At 46.2% G+C, this 15,811-nt stretch overlaps 1 protein-coding gene across 3 annotated transcripts in view; it reads right to left on the bottom strand.

The window, feature by feature from the left end:
* LOC137653428 (oocyte zinc finger protein XlCOF6-like) overlaps nt 1–14,747 on the bottom strand; it is a 55,281-nt gene extending 40,534 nt beyond the window's left edge. The window contains exon 1 of one of the 3 annotated variants that reach the window (XM_068386827.1): nt 14,728–14,747. The gene's annotated coding sequence lies outside the window, so the exon portion shown is untranslated. Of the gene's footprint in view, nt 1–14,499; nt 14,663–14,727 lie in introns of those variants that run through there. The other 2 variants (XM_068386808.1, XM_068386817.1) reach the window with 2 other exon arrangements.
* Between the last annotated feature and the right edge of the window lie 1,064 nt (nt 14,748–15,811).

The raw sequence follows: 15,811 nt of genomic DNA, 5'->3' as shown, positions 1-15,811 counted from the left end.
GGACTACTTTGCCCCTGATCTGCCTCTCGAAGCCTATGAGAGCCAGATGAATAGCCAAAAGCTCCTTTTGGTTGATGTGGAGAGAAGTTTGCTCCACAGTCCAAGTCCCCTAAAGCTCCTTCTTCTCTAGAGTGGCCCCCCACCCCGAGTTTGAGGCGTCGGAACACAACACGAGGTCTGGGCTCTTCTGAAGTAAAGACAAGCCTTCTTTCAGTCTGGGCTCGTTGTACCACCATTGAAGATGAGACTTGATGGAAACCGAGATGGGAATGCAATCCCTGTCGAGGTTGTCCCCTTTCTTCCAATGGCGATTGAGATGAAACTGAAGAGGACGCAAGTGCAACCTCCCCAGGGTCACGAACTTCTCTAATGATGAGAGAGTCCCCAGAAGGCTCATCCAATCTCTTACGGAGCAAAGTTCTCTATTCAGGAAAGTTTGGACTTTTAGAAGGGCTGCCTGAATTCTCACCGACGACGGAAAAGCCCGAAAACTCCGACTGTGAATCTCCATCCCCAAATAAAGAATCTCCTGGGATGGAGTCAGTTGCGACTTTTTCGAGCTCACCAGGAGGCCCAGTTCTCTGGAGAGATCCAAAGTCATTTTTAGGTCCTTTAAACAACAATCGGCTGAGGAGGCTCTTATCAGCCAATCGTCCAGATACAGAGAGGCTCTGATTCCCCTCGAATGCAGCATGCTTGCTACAATCAGCATGATCTTGGTAAACAATAGAGGAGCCGTGCAGAGTCCGAAACAAAGAGCCCTGAACTGGAAGACCTTGTTTCCGTCCATGAACCTCAGATAACGTCTGCAGCTGGGATGAATCGGAAGGTGGAAATAGGCGTCCTGAAGATCTATAAAGACCATCCAATCGTCCTTCCTCACAGCCGCCAGAACTGTCTTCTGAGTTTCCATAGTGAACGTCGAATTTTGGACGTAACCATTCAGCACACTTACGTCCAGAACCGGTCTCCACACCCCCGAACTCTTGGGTACTAAGAAAAGGCGGTTGTAAAACCCCGGAGAAGTTACATCCTGCACTTCCTCTATTGCTTGCTTCTCTAATAAAAGAGACGTCTGAAGACGCATGGCTTGCTTCTTCAGACCCTCTCTGTATTTGGGCGAAAGATCCACCGGATCTGTGACTAAAGAAGGATTTTCCAGGAAGGGGATCTTGTAACCCTCCTTTAACACTTGGACCAGGGGTCCGCTTCATTCCTCTCCCAAGCCTCCCAGAAGTGAGTCAACCTGGCACCCACTGCTGTCTGAAGGAAAGGGCAGTCAGACTTTACCTCGGCTGGACTTGCCTCCTCTGCCTCTAGGTTTCCTTCCTTCTGGTTTGAAAGGGCCCCTTCCAGAGGATTTCCCACGAAAGGACTGAGAAGGCCGAAAACCAGAAGAGGATTCCTTAGGCTTACGAGAGGAAAACGTCGAAGGCAAAACTTTTCTTGTCGTATTAGTTACCAAGTCATGCGTGGCCTTCTGCGTGAGAGCAGTGGCAACTTCGCCTACCAACTCTTGCGGAAATAAGGTATTAGCCAAAGGAGCGAAAAGAAGGACCGTTTTCTGGTAGGGAGACACTCCTGCAGAGAGAAAAGAGCACATCGTGGCCCTTTTCTTGAGGATTCCAGCCGTGAACAAGGCAGCTAACTCGTTGGAGCCATCCCTCACACCTTTGTCCAAGCAGGACATCAAATGAACCAGTCCACTGGTGTCCGTGTCCGTCATATCTGAGACCCTCTTACTCAAAGCTCCCAGAGCCCAGTCTAAGAAATTAAACACCTCGAAGGCCCCGAAAAGACCCTTAAGCAAATGATCGAACTCTGGAATAGACCACCAAATCTTCGTTTTCCTTAAGGCAAGACGACGAGACGCATCCACTAAACTTGAGAAATCCCCTTGGGCAGACGAAGGAAAACTCAAGCCCAACACTTCACCAGTCTCGTACCACACACTAGATTTAGAAGCCAACCTAGCGGGTGGAAAGCCAAAGGCCGTCTTGCCAAAAGATTTCTTAGAGTCCAACCAGGAACCCATTAATTTCAAGGCCCGTTTAGAGGACCGAGAAAGAACCATCTTGGTATAAACTGGAACTTTGGTTGCTTTACCTAAGATGAACTCAGAAGGCGGAGAACGAGGGGCTACAGGAGTAAACTGATCCGGAAAAATTCCAGTAAGAATCAACATAAACTTACGAAGATCAACAGCATGTTGATAATGCTTCTCTTCCTCATTCTCAGAAAACTCCTCAATAGGCTCGTCCACATCCGACTTTTCCTCAAGTTCGTCTTCTAGCAGTGCAGCAACTGCTGCAGCCTGAACTGAAGGAACAAAGTCTGGATGAGATTGCCTGTCAAAGCCAATATCTGCATCCAACTGACGGGGAGAGGTCGAAGAAGATTGACGTGAAACATGGAAGGGTAGACGTTCTTCGTCAACTAACAACTGCCGAGACCGCTTAGAGTCCGACTGCTGTTGACCAGATTGATGCTTGGACTCAGAAGGCAACTGCCGAAGATCGCTGAGTGGACGCGTAGAGTCCGAAAACTGTTAACGCGAACGATCAAAGCTGTCAAAATGTTGACGCTGAGAAACGATGTTTTGACACGAAGCGTCCACTAGTTGTTGACGCGGGCGATCCACTACTTCAAAACGTTAACGCGTCGCGTCCACTTGTCGACGCCGATGTTCTTCCTCACGACCAGAAGACGAAAACTGGTCAACCAAACTTCTCTGACGTGACTCATCAAAATCAACCTGGTGTTGAACACTATGAATGGGAGACCGCCTAAGCGATAACTCGTCAGCACCAGAGACCATCGAACGCCTGTGCGATAACTGGTCTGACGCCTGACGCCCAGACATACTGCCAACACCTGGTTGAAAAGAATCCATCAACGACGAGAGTTGTTCTTTCATAGACACAAGCATAGACCATTTAGGATCTACAGAACTCCTTAAGGGAATATTCGTTCCAACGTCACCACGTATTTCGGGAGAAGAAAGCCAATCTGAAGGAAGAGGAGGAGCATGAATCGTAACAAGGTCTGAATCGGAAGAAATCTTATCAACACGAACACGGTGATCTGGACGCTTAGCCGGAGTGCAAGCAATGGGAGAACGGAAACGTTCCGGTGGATCCCACGAACTACATCCTGGACGCACAGGCGATTCCCGACGCTGAGTAACTTCATGCGTCCGTTTAAGCGGTCTTGACGCGCGACGCCAGATCTCACTACCCGACCCTTCATCGGAAGACGGGGATAACGCATGAACCTCACCTTTCCTACGATGAGGGTGAACGGCCTGAGTTACGGCAACAGGACCGTTCGAGGGGACGTCTGCACGATTGATGACGCTTCTCGTTCCCTTAAGCCGTTCGACATTACTTCTCCCATGGGTTCGAGAGCTCGAAAGAGGTCTTAGGCTAGGTGAACAACAAGATCGTGCATACGAACCCTCCGCAACACTAAACACATTAGAAACACTTTTCACATTACCGAGAGATTCACGACTTTTCGGTACACTAACTTCAGACACCGAAACACTTTCCACAGTACCGACAGAATCACGGTTTTTCAGTACTTTTAACTCAGAAAAAATCGTATTTCTATCTGCCGCTAAGGACTCGACTTTCTCACCAAGAGTCAAAATAGCGGTAAACATGTCTTTCATAGTAGGTTCCTGATCTACCACCACGGGGGAAGGAATAGGGGACGTCTGCACGATTGATGACGCTTCTCGTTCTCTTAAGCCGTTCGACATTACTTCTCCCATGGGTTCGAGAGCTCGAAAGAGGTCTTAGGCTAGGTGAACAACAAGATCGTGCATACGCACCCTCCGCAACACTAAACACATTAGAAACACTTTTCACATTACCGAGAGATTCACGACTTTTCGGTACACTAACTTCAGACACCGAAACATTTTCCACAGTACCGACAGAATCACGGTTTTTCAGTACCTTTAACTCAGAAAAAATCGTATTTCTATCTGCCGCTAAGGACTCGACTTTCTCACCAAGAGTCAAAATAGCGGTAAACATGTCTTTCATAGTAGGTTCCTCATCTACCACCACGGGGGAAGGAATAGGATTAGGAACATTAACATTAGGTAAGGCTCTATCCACAGATCGTGAAGAACTACGCCTAACTCTATCCCTCTCTAGTCTCCTAACATAACGTTCGTATGTTACAAAATCATCATCCGTTAAAGAAAGACACTCATTACATCTATCATCAAATGAACAAAATTTACCCCTACATTTCACACAAATATTATGAGGATCAATAGATCCTTTAGGAAGTCGAGTACGACACCCTTCACTAACACACCTACGTAAAGCAGGGGAGGAGTCGGCCATTTTGAATGGTTACGTGAAAGACCGACGAGCAAAAAATAAGGGAAATATTAATAAAGATAACCTCAAACAAAAAGATTTCAAGATTAGAATAAAGAGAAAACAATTAATGATAGCTTAAACTCCGAAAAGAACGTTGTACATCACCAAACAACTTCCCATAAGAGTAAAACCACGAGAGCAAACTTCAATATGACAGCCAGCTAGGCGGGCAGAAGAAGAACTGAAGATGGTGTGTTGTTCCACCTGAGCTACCGCTAGGGTGCGGGTATACACCTGCCGTATCTTCGATAGCGCGAGAATTTGAATTTCTGCCAGGGCGTCAGGGGACTTCAGCTCTTTATATAACCAGCGGGTAAGTTTTATATTTAAAAAAACAGAATTATAACATTACAATTATGCAACTGACTTTGAATGTTCCAAGGATCACCGACCCCCAAAGGGACGTGAGCCCTGAGCTGAAAAGTTAAAACACAATTATGTACATAAAAATAATTGAGACAAATAAAACGAAATAGCGACTCGGACTGAGAAGCTATCGTAGGCGTAGTACGGAGTAAGAGGTGAACGACCTCAAGAGAAGGGCCGGACTCCACGAAAGGGAACCATGGTGGCCTAGAAGTGCAAGGTCGTGATCACGGAAAGATCGTGGTGGCCTAAGCCGGCGAACTCTAGCAGACGTACACAATACACACCGCACAACACCGAAAGCAAAGGAAACTTACCTTTTCTATACACAAAAATATATATAAACATCAGTAATGTTTAAATATATCCAGTATAAGAAAAGGAGAAAGTTAAAAGACAGAACAATAATGGCCGTCAAGAGAGCATAGGAGGGGAAACCTCCGATCACTATGCGAGCTAAAAGTAAAGTGGAGTATTCTCCGGTGTGTGTGTGAGGGAGAGGGTAGCTAGCTACCCCTCCCTACCCCCCCCCCCCCCCGCTAACTAGCGGTGGGGTAGGAAACCCTCGTTAAAACTTTATGGCTCGTCATCGGCTGCGCCAAAGTAATTACCCCATGTAAATAACGTGGTTTGTATTCAGTTACGGAACAAATAAATATTTTTCCAAATATACACACTGGTTTACCCAGACCCCATCCCCCATTGTATGGAGAATGGGGAGTAACAAGAAATATTACCACATATATTAGCTAACAACTACATGGGGCTACTGCAGTTAATCGAGATCCAGCCAACAAGGAAGATGGATCCTGTACCCCCAGACAGGGGATGATGTAGAAAAGAAGAGGTCAGTTATTCTTTCCATTCATCCCCGACTAAAACCTTACCTCGGTCCTCAAACAACTGCTTACAGTCCTCTGGGGGAACGAAGGTAGCTATACCACTTGCTAAGCAGCCACTAAAGGGCCTAGAGAAAAGGTATCTACAGACATGTAAGTTATGTCTTGCAGGTATTGGACAGTGAAGGTGGTTTGGCACCTCCATACAACCGCCTGCAGTACATGCGTCTTAAAAAGGTTCTTTCTGAATGCCAGGGATGTGCTAATATCCCTGTCATCATGAGCTCTGGGTCACACCCTTCCTTGCTGAAATTGGGAAAGATTAATGGCCCGGTCAATGACCAGCATAATCCAGGAAGAGTTAGTGTTCTTAGTGATTCTCTTTTTCACCATCCCCGTACTGATAAACAGATGTTTCGTCTAGGGGCAATCTCCTTGTGTACATCTGAGATATCGCCTCAGAGTTCTCACAAAACACAACTGCAGCCAAACAGGATCATCAGTAACTTACCGAAGACTTGAAATCTGGATGGAAGTAAATCTGGGGTCAGAGAACATGACAAATTTGTAGATAATTTGTATTTTTCCTAACGATACAAACCTTAGCTATTTATTTAGGGGTATTATTTTCTGCGAAGCTGAAATGACGAGCCATTAAAACTTAGCGAGGTTTAACTACCCATACCGCTAGTTAGCGGGGGGTAGGAGGGTAGCTTGCTACTGCTCCCACTAACACACCGGTGATTTAGCTCACTTTGCTTGGAGGTAGGACTTCAAGGGGGATAGGGCTGGCGGATAAGTTTGTATAAATAGCTAAGGTTTGTATCGTTAGGAAAAATACAAATTATCTACAAATGTCATTTATTCCATAACTGGAATACAAACCTAAGCTATTTATTTAGGGGTGACTAACCCATTAGGAAGGGTGGACGTCCCTGCCAATCTGGCTTTTGGCTTTACCTGGGGGCTCCTTATCTGAGTATGTTAGTACTCAAAATAAGGAGTCCCTGCACCTCGCTAAAACCTTGCTATGCAAGGTCCGCGGCCTACGTAAGCTGTGTGTTGAGATATTTAGAAGTGTGACTGTCTCGGTAAAGTTATTCAGTGTCTTTTTGTAGGAAAAACTGTTGTAACCTAGACTTTCCCAATACCACCTCCAGGGTATGGGGACGCAACAGCATTAGCTTAATATTAGGTACACAAGGGAGCATGGTTTACCTGCATTGGTTTGAGGTCAGCTTATGCAGAGAACCCAGGATACTGCTTTCCCTAAGAGAAGGGAGGATGAAGAAAAGAATAAAAGCCAGTCAAATCTTTTCATTCGCGCAGACTAAAACCGGGTAACAGTGCCCTCAACCTTCTGTTACTTATCCAATAAGGAGCTTGAAGTATGCAACCAGCTGTTGTGCAGCCACCACAGGACCGATAGAAATCGTATCGAGTTCCTGTGGGTCACGTCTTGCAGGGGAAAGGTTGTGAAAGTCACCTGGAGCATTCACATCCTTGCTTGTAAAACCTGCGTCACAGAGTAATCTGCTTAGAAGGGCCAGGGGCATAGCTATGCCCCTGACATTGTGAGTCGACATGTTGGATGAGGATCTGGATTCAGGGAGTAATTGATGACCCTGTGAATCCAGCAGAAATGATGTTTTGGTGATCCTCCTTTTGTCTCCCCCAGTGCTGATGACAAGAGAAGGGACCCGGGTGGGCTGTTGCCGTTCTATTGAGGTAGAGCCTCATACCTTACCCTGGGTACAGTAACAGATGATCTAGATCGTCAGTTACAGAGTGGAGACTTGTGTAGGATCCGTCACCTCTGGAGACTGTCTGGCAATATACTCGGGGACGAAACTGTAAGTTGCCTTTCACCTTTCTCATTAATGAGCGATGTCATAAGAGAGACCATGAAGTTCCTTGACTCATTTGGTCGCTGTCAAAGTGAGTAGGAACACTGTCTTCTAAACCAGGTGAAAATTTGTTGCCTGGTAAAGTGGAACGTAAGGAGGTCTCCTAAGAGACCGGAGAACTCAAACCATGTTCCAAGAGGGAGGTCTCAATTCCGACTTGGAGAAAAGGCAAGTTGTAAGTCCGCATGAGTTCGGAAAGATCTAGCAATGAGGGGATGTCCCTTCCTTTCAGTTTGAAGGCGAGGCTCAAGGTTGAATGATCATCTTTACCTGCTGAAACTGAAAAGGGGGTTCTTTTCCTCTTGCTTATACTCGAGGATTCCACTATTGCTGGAATAGAAGTATAGAGTGGAGAGATACACTTTCCATGACACAAACCACAGAAGACGTTATACTTTGCCTGGTAGACTGATGCTGAGGAATTCCTCAGATATCTAGACAACCTCTTCGCAACTTATTGCGAAAAGTCTCTGTGAGAGAGGAGGTACTGGGTAGTCTCCAGGCGTACAATCATAGCAAAGCTATAGCTTGTGGTAGATGTCGAAGTGTGGTTGTCTGTGACGTGGAGAAGGTTCTCTTGGAGGCTCTATCAGGAGCTGCAGAAGGTTTAGAAACTGTTCTGCGTAATGCCATAGCGGAGCTATGAGAGCCCTTGAGAGGCTGTTTGATGTTTTAACCTTCTTTGAGTACCCTTCTCCAGACAATACAGGGATGAGACCTAAACGTCATTGTTGTACCCACCGTTGTTGGCATGCTTCTTGCCAGAGAGCCTTGGGGTCTAGGACTGGGGAGCAGCAGAAGTCTGAGGTTCAGGGGCGTTGCGAAACGATCCATAGTTGGAGAACCCAGTAAAGTCGGGACTGTCGGCTACAAGAGACCATTCGGTGCACCTTATCTGATATGCTGTGCACAGGTTGTCGGTGAGCACATTCCTCTAGTCTGGAATGAAGCAGGCTGACAATGGTACCGAACGGACTTGACCCATCTTAGTATTTATACTGTTAGATGGGAAGAGGCTGCGAGCAAGTTCCTTCTTGCTTGTTGATGTAAGCCCATATGTGTTGCTGTCGCTCATTACACCGCTGAGTGGCCCTTTTAGGAACTGATCAGGCTGTTGGAGGCCTGGAAAGTTGGCCTTCATCTCTTAAGAGATTTAAGTGAAGGTACTTTCGGTCGTGTAGTGCAGCACTATGGTCCCTCCTCCCTTCTTTTGATGTCTAAGCACAGCATTAAGTCCAAGGGGTGGGGAAGGATGAGAAGGTTATACCACTCCGTAGATTCTCGACTGACACCCATCCCTTGAGGTTCGTCCAAACTTCTGGTCCCATGGGAGTCAGAATGTCTGGGGAATCGAAGGCCTGATTCCAATCGGACTCAAACCGCCCATGGAGAGAACAAATATTGAGGCAGCAGTTGGAGGCTAGACAGGCCAGAGATGATAGGTGTCCAAGGAAAAAAAATTGTCACTCTGGGCTGGGAGTTATTTTCGTTTTTAGAAAGGGTCTTGTGACTTTTCTATGCCTGCCTTTGATGAGAAAGTTTTGTAGAGATAGGTGTCTAGATTCATTCCCAGATGCACCAGTCTTCTGAGAGGGAAGTAAGGAAGACTTCCAAAGTTTTACCATGATCACCCGATCTTGGTAAAAAGACTTCAGAATTTCCGGTGCTAATGCAAGGTTGCCACCGAGTCTGCTAAAGTCAGTCAGTCGTCCAGAAACGGAGGAGACAGAAGCCGATCATGAGTATAGGACGGGTGCTGTGGAAAGACCGAAGCACAGTGCCCTGAACTGGTGTTTCTTGTTTATCTAGAGTGAATCTTCAATCCTTCCTAGAAGATGGATGGTTTGCGCCTGGAAGTATGCGTCCTTTAGGTCCAGCGTGCAAATGAAGGCTGTGGTCTTAGCACTTGTCCGAAGTCCAACATGGTGTGGACATCGATCCAAAGGGACAGCTCCTTGCGGATCCTTTCGCATGGGAGATTGTTGACGCTGGGGTCTTGACTCGTGACGTAAAGGATGGGACACGATACCCTGTGTAGGGATTCTTCCCTGGAAGAGAACCCCTTTCACTGATAGAAGGCAACACTTAATCCTATCATGCACCCTGATGGGATTGATGCTATTCCTTAGAGCAGCATCAGTCTGGCGAATGTTAATCAATGTTCAACGGCTGGGTATCGTGGTTACTGTGCAGTTGGAGAGTTCTCACGAGTAGTCACCTGTCGACAAGCCGCTGATGGGGGTTGTCGATCGTTTGCCAATCGATTTAGTGGATTGGTGTGATGGCGAATGGCAAGTAGCGAGAAGTGTGTTGTGTGATGGCGAATGGCAAGTAGCGAGAAGTGTGTTGTATGGCTTCCGATCTAGGAAACCACGGGCAGAGGTTGACTAGTAAGTCCGAGTCACGAACTGCTGGTGAACGGCAAAGATGATCGGTGAGCCGAAGATGGTAACTGACAAGCAGATAAAGGCTGTCTGGTCAGTCAGCCAAGGAAGGTTGGGGATTAATAGATGAAGGCTGTCTGGTCAGTCAGCCAAGGAAGGTTGGCAACTTGATGGGTAAAGAACTCAATGGTTCAAGTCCTTGACAACAGAAAGGTTTCAATTGGCTTCCCGGAGCTTTTCTTGGACAATACTTGGTCCGCAACAGGTTTCCCATGGACCCCAACCAGAGGCCCAGCACAAAGTAGCCTGCATGGCATACTTAATCACCTTCTCCTGGTTGAGGATCTCAAACACAGAGAACGAAACTTGCAATCCGCATAGTCTCTCTAGAGAGATCCCCCTTGTTAATTCCCATTGGGAATGATGCAGAGGGACGGACGGAAGAGCCTCATCAAGGACCTCGTAGTACTTCCTCTGCTGGCTACAAGTTGGTGGGAGGAGTCTAGAGGATGAGCCTGCACAGAAAGAGCCAGAGGAGCCGGTGATCTGAGCAAACGCTTTTCAATGGGCACTCTTCAGACCTTGATACCAGGGCAAGGCCGCACTGGTCTTGGGGGGCTTTCGAGTGTCGTAGACATGATCTAAGACCATGTCTTTACCCTCCTGAGGGGCCATTGCTGGGTCTGACAACCCATAGATGACTCTCATGCAGACCAACCCTGCTAGAAGGCGTGCTCGGTCTCCCCTTGCTTCACCTCCGATGGCCTTAGACTAGCAGTCAATGCGGAGTCTTTCAACCATGAGACATTATCTCAGGGTAGGTCATGGTTGTCGTTGGAGTGATGAGGAATTGGGGACTTCTTAGAAGCCTCTGAAGGTCTCACAATCCTTGCAGAGGATTTTAGCAGTGTTTTTGAATCCTTGGGTTCTTTCCTCAGGGGGAAGGTTTCCAAAAAGGGAGCCTTTGGAAGCACCCCCTTGTGTTGCTCACCCATAGGAGGAGAGAGTTTCTTGCACGGGCTTAGAAGCTGATCTAAGTTCCAGATGAACCACCTTGCTGAGGGAGGGGGAGAAGAAGCTTGCTAGAGACTCTTATTTCCCCAACTGGAACCAATTGCAAAGCTGCTGGATATTAAGCAATCGGCAGAGGAGGCATAGAGACAACGATACTCAGCCTCCACTTGGAAGTTTTGACTGGAGTCAGTTTGACTCTATGTGAGACTTCCTTAGCACAATCTCCTCTTTTCCTCTTCAGGAGAGAGGAAGAAGCCAAAGTTTCTTTACAGGGAGGGACCATGGATCTTCGCCTTGGATCTGCCAGAGGTAAGGAAAACTTCTCCAGGGGAATCCTGTGAGTCTTTGAAGGACGGACAGGGGAGACCCTTACGGCGAAAGCTTGATAGAGAGCCTTCACCAGGGCTCCAAACAATGGTTCCTGACCGATTGCAGTGCTAGCTGAAAGATACTAAAAGGGATCGTCGAAGGGAGTCTCTGCTAGGGAGCCTTGCCTGAGATTGACAAAGACCTAGCGAGAGGATGTAGTTACGAAGTTTCCTTACGAGGAAAAGGGACTGGTCGTGATGATGGTTCCCTAGGAACCCTGAACATCAGATCTTCCCTAAGGGAAGATCGTTGGGGGATGTTCCTGTCTCTCTCTGTTCTCTCCGGCAAACGCAATGTCCTGCGTCTGCGTGGAGAAGATCGAGGAGAGGGCTAACGGTGAGGCGGTGACTGTCTGTGCTCCAGAGAGCACCTGGAGGCTCACGAAAGAAAAGGCTTGTGAGATCTCCCTTCACGAGAATGATGACGTTCCTTAGAATGGCGCCATTCTGGCGAGAGCTGACATTGGTCAAGAGATAGTTGAGGTTCCAGCGATCGCGAGTCACCAGAGAGTGACAAACGGTCCCCTGTTGATAAGCTACCATGGAGAATGCCGGATGCCTGTAGATTGTTACAGGATCAGCGTGTTGGCGAGCTGCGAGCAGAGAGGGACTGATGTTTGACTTCTGATCTCTTAAGAGATTGGCGAGTCACTGGCAAACGACAAGTCGAAGGGGACTACCAAGACGTTGGAGAATGACGAATCGGCGATTGGCGAACCATACGTGAACGGCAAACCATTGGGGAGAGGCGACTATTTCGTAAACAGCGAACTGTTGGCAAACGGTAACCAGCTGCTCATTGAAGAGTGGGCGAGAGACGAGTAACCGGATGTCTGGAACCAGCTGGCCAATCGCGAACAGCAGTTCGTTGGTGAGCAGTAGGCGAGGAGTGTTGGACTAACGAACGCCGCAATGATGGGGAACGATGAGTCCAAGACGAGTCCGTTGATATAGGCGAAGATCTGGAACTAGATGGCGAGCGGAGAGAGTCGTAAGACTGACGGTTTCTTGGTGACGGCAGATCCTCCGAAGGGGCTTGTTCAGTAGCAGACAATGAAGTGACAAACAGCCATCTCTTTGCCAAAGGCAAAGGAGAATGCCTGAGGCGACGAGGGCCACAGACTCTACAAGATCGTTGCCCGCAACGGCGAGCCTCTGCAGGGGAGGACTAACCAGCAAAGGGGAGACTTGCCTTGGACTTTGCTCCGCCCCTGAAGGATGATCAGCGAGGGGGAAGCGCAGTCCTCAGCAATGGCGGCAGGAGCAGAGGACACGGCAGGGCTGGAACCAACACGCAGGGCAGCAGAGGATTCCTCAGGGTCAAGAAGATCAACAGTGAGTAGAGCCAACGGATCTACCTCCAAGGTGGAGAACGTTGCCATTCTCTACCACGCAAAAGGAGTTGCAACAAAACCTTCTTCAAGGCGGGCCGGAAAATCTCATGGACGGCCACACCTGAAAAATATCCGAAAGCATTAAAATCTCCCCCGGGGGAGAGGCAGGGCCGCTTCACTAGGGGAAGCCGCACCCTATCTCGAGAACTGAGGTTGTCCAGGAGTTAGTTGGCCTGCGCTACTGTTCGACGGTTCCCTGGAGGAAACCGGCCGAACAGGAGCTTTGGAGGAAGGTCTCACGTGGAAAAAGCAGCTTTGGGTTTCCTCTACAGGCAGGACACAAACGATGAGGATCAGTGTCTAAGGAGGACATAAATGTCCCGCAAGAGCAGCCCTCAGATCCTGGGCAGGTTCGCATTGCTAGCAAGAAGTCGCACACACACACTGAAAGAAAAAGCAAAAAAGATCAATAATGGCTGTCAAAAATTTGTTGAGGGTAAGGGCAGTGACAACTGTTCTCCACCCGAGCCAAAAGCAAAGTGAGTAACAAACACATATGTATGAATGAGAGGGGTAGCGCTACTGCTCCCTCACACCCACTTCCCCCACCACTAACTAGTGGGTGGGTGGGTGGTTAACCCTCGCTAAAAATCTAATGGCTCGTTTTTTAGTTTCAGTGAAAGTAATACCCCTATCAATAGCGTTGGTTTGTATTTTAGTTACGGAACAAATTAGGGGTTACACTCGGGCATCAGAGACGACAGAACCTTTGTATTCAACTGTACTTCTGTAAGTACCTATACTACAGATAGGGTATACGGAAGAAACCAGGCTGTTCTTTATTTAGGATACAGCACCTTGCTACCTTATAAAAATCTAAGATGTGTCCTTTTAAACCATAACATACTAAATTAAAATAATTACAAGGTCTAGTTAAGTGCATACCCAGGAGGTTAATATTACAGTAGAGTCCCACCAATCGTATTTACCGCTTGCCAGTACGTAGGAGCTAGATGTTTTTCTTTTTCCACGAGCAAAGTGAGTACACGACGGAGCAAAAATCATTAGATTTCGGAAATATTTCAATAGAATCTAATGGTTTTTGCTCCAACGTGTGCTCGCTTTGGTCGCGACAAAAGAAAAACATCTAGCCCCTATGAACTGGCAAACGGTAATGGCGCTGGGTGGAACTCTACCATAATATTAACTCTAGGGGCTAAACTCTGTCAGGAATGAGGTTGTGCCCTTGATTAGGTTAGGGTATGATGTAACTGCAATTACTATTACAACATTTTCCAACATATCTTATATTTGACTCACTATTTTATTACTTAGATCTTGATGTAATGCATAGCTATAAGTAGTGATAATAAAGGGGGCGTGCCGTAACACCAAGGTAACGGCCCCCAAGGTAATGGTAAAAAACACCACCACAAGGTAAGCGTTTGAAAAATTACTAGATTCGTACAATAGGCAAGAAATATATTCATCATTGTATTTCCGCGTTTTACTTAGACAATTATAATGTTCCCTTAGCCACGGGGTAAGACTATCATGAGATCTGGAGATCCGGTGTTAGGGTACTTTACAATGGGCCAGTCTCAGTTTAAAACACCACAGACGATGGGAAATGCTTCAATAATCAAGGAAAAATGAGATTGGGATGCACTATATGTCAAATTTGAGGCAGTAAAAGTAATGAATAAGGTAATGCTACTGACCCCCTAACCCGTTTCCAATGGCTCTCTCCTAACCTATATTTACCTAAGCAGGCCACCTCTGTACCTACACACTTGAAACCAATCACATTTCATGGTATACAAACGAGGTTTAACTTTAATCAGCATTTCAAAATTCTTACCATAAAAGAAAAAAAAAAACACTTACAGTATACATACCAATGCTACTGTCAGCCGACAGCCAGTAAACTGTCAAAATTACACTCACAACATACGCAAGCGTAACTGGTTATTTCTTGGTTCGACGATACTCTCTACTACTTATACCACATTCACAGTAGAAGACGTCCGTACGGAGCTCTTAATACCTGGTGACAAAACATCATTGTCGGCTGTAAACTAATTTAAGAGTATTTCTTTTCTCCTAAATACTTACCTTTTCTTTAATGCACTTATTAGATCATGAATCACTTCCATTATTGGGCTATTCAGAGTCCTTAATTTGTATCTTAGGTAGTAGGTAGGTTGACCAGGACAGCAGCCACCCGTTGAGATACTACCGCTAGAAAGTTATGGGGTCTTTTGACTGGCCTGATGGTACTACGTTGGATCATTCTCTCTGGTTACGGTTCATTTTTCCGTTGCTTACACAAATCCACACTGGCATATTCTTTACATATTCTCCTCTGTCTTCATACACCTGGTAACACACATTAACCAAACGATTCTTCTTCACTCGAAGGGTTACTGCACTTATTGTTTAGTGGCAACTTTCCTCTTGGTAAGAGTAGAAGAAGCTCTTTAGCTATGGTAAGCAGCTCCTCTAGAAGAAGGACACTCCAAAGACAAAACTTTGTTCTCTAGTCTTGGGTAATGCCATAGCCTCTGTACCGTGGTCTTCCACTGTCTTGGGGTAGAGTTCTCTTGCTTGAGGGTACACTCAGGCGTACTATTCTGTCTTATTTCTCTTCCTCTTGTTTTGTTACAATTTTTATAGTTTAAATAGGAGATATTTATTTTAATTTTGTTACTCCTCTTAAGATATTCTATTTTCTTTTTTTCCTTTCCTCACTGGGCTATTTTCCCTTTTGGAACCTCTGAGGTTATAGCATCTTGTTTTTCCAACTAGAGTTGTAGCTTAGCTAATAATAATAATAATAATAATAATAATAATAATTTACTCGTCCACAGACTTATCTTTCACCTTTGTCAAACTTCCCGTTCTCGATTTAATTTTTTCCTCCTTTTATGAATGTTCAATTCATCTTTTCTCATTTTGCTATCCATCAAAATATTTATATTGTTATTCTTTTCATTTATAATTTATTAACATTCCCATTTATTATGTTAATCTCGTTCTAACTTTCATTGATTAATACTCTTGACTTCCCTGGTTTAGCACTTAATGAACTTTCGAGCATAGATCTAAATACATGTAGTACCCATACCAAAGCAGTTGGCTATTTCCACTACTATTCTAATTCGTTTATGCTGAATGCTACTGTGGGAAAATGTCTACG

This window comes from Palaemon carinicauda, chromosome 1, assembly GCF_036898095.1.
Source record: "Palaemon carinicauda isolate YSFRI2023 chromosome 1, ASM3689809v2, whole genome shotgun sequence".
Taxonomy (NCBI): Eukaryota; Metazoa; Arthropoda; class Malacostraca; order Decapoda; family Palaemonidae; genus Palaemon; species Palaemon carinicauda.
The sequence above is the reverse complement of the archived record's forward strand: the minus strand, read 5'-3'. Positions and strand labels throughout refer to the sequence as shown.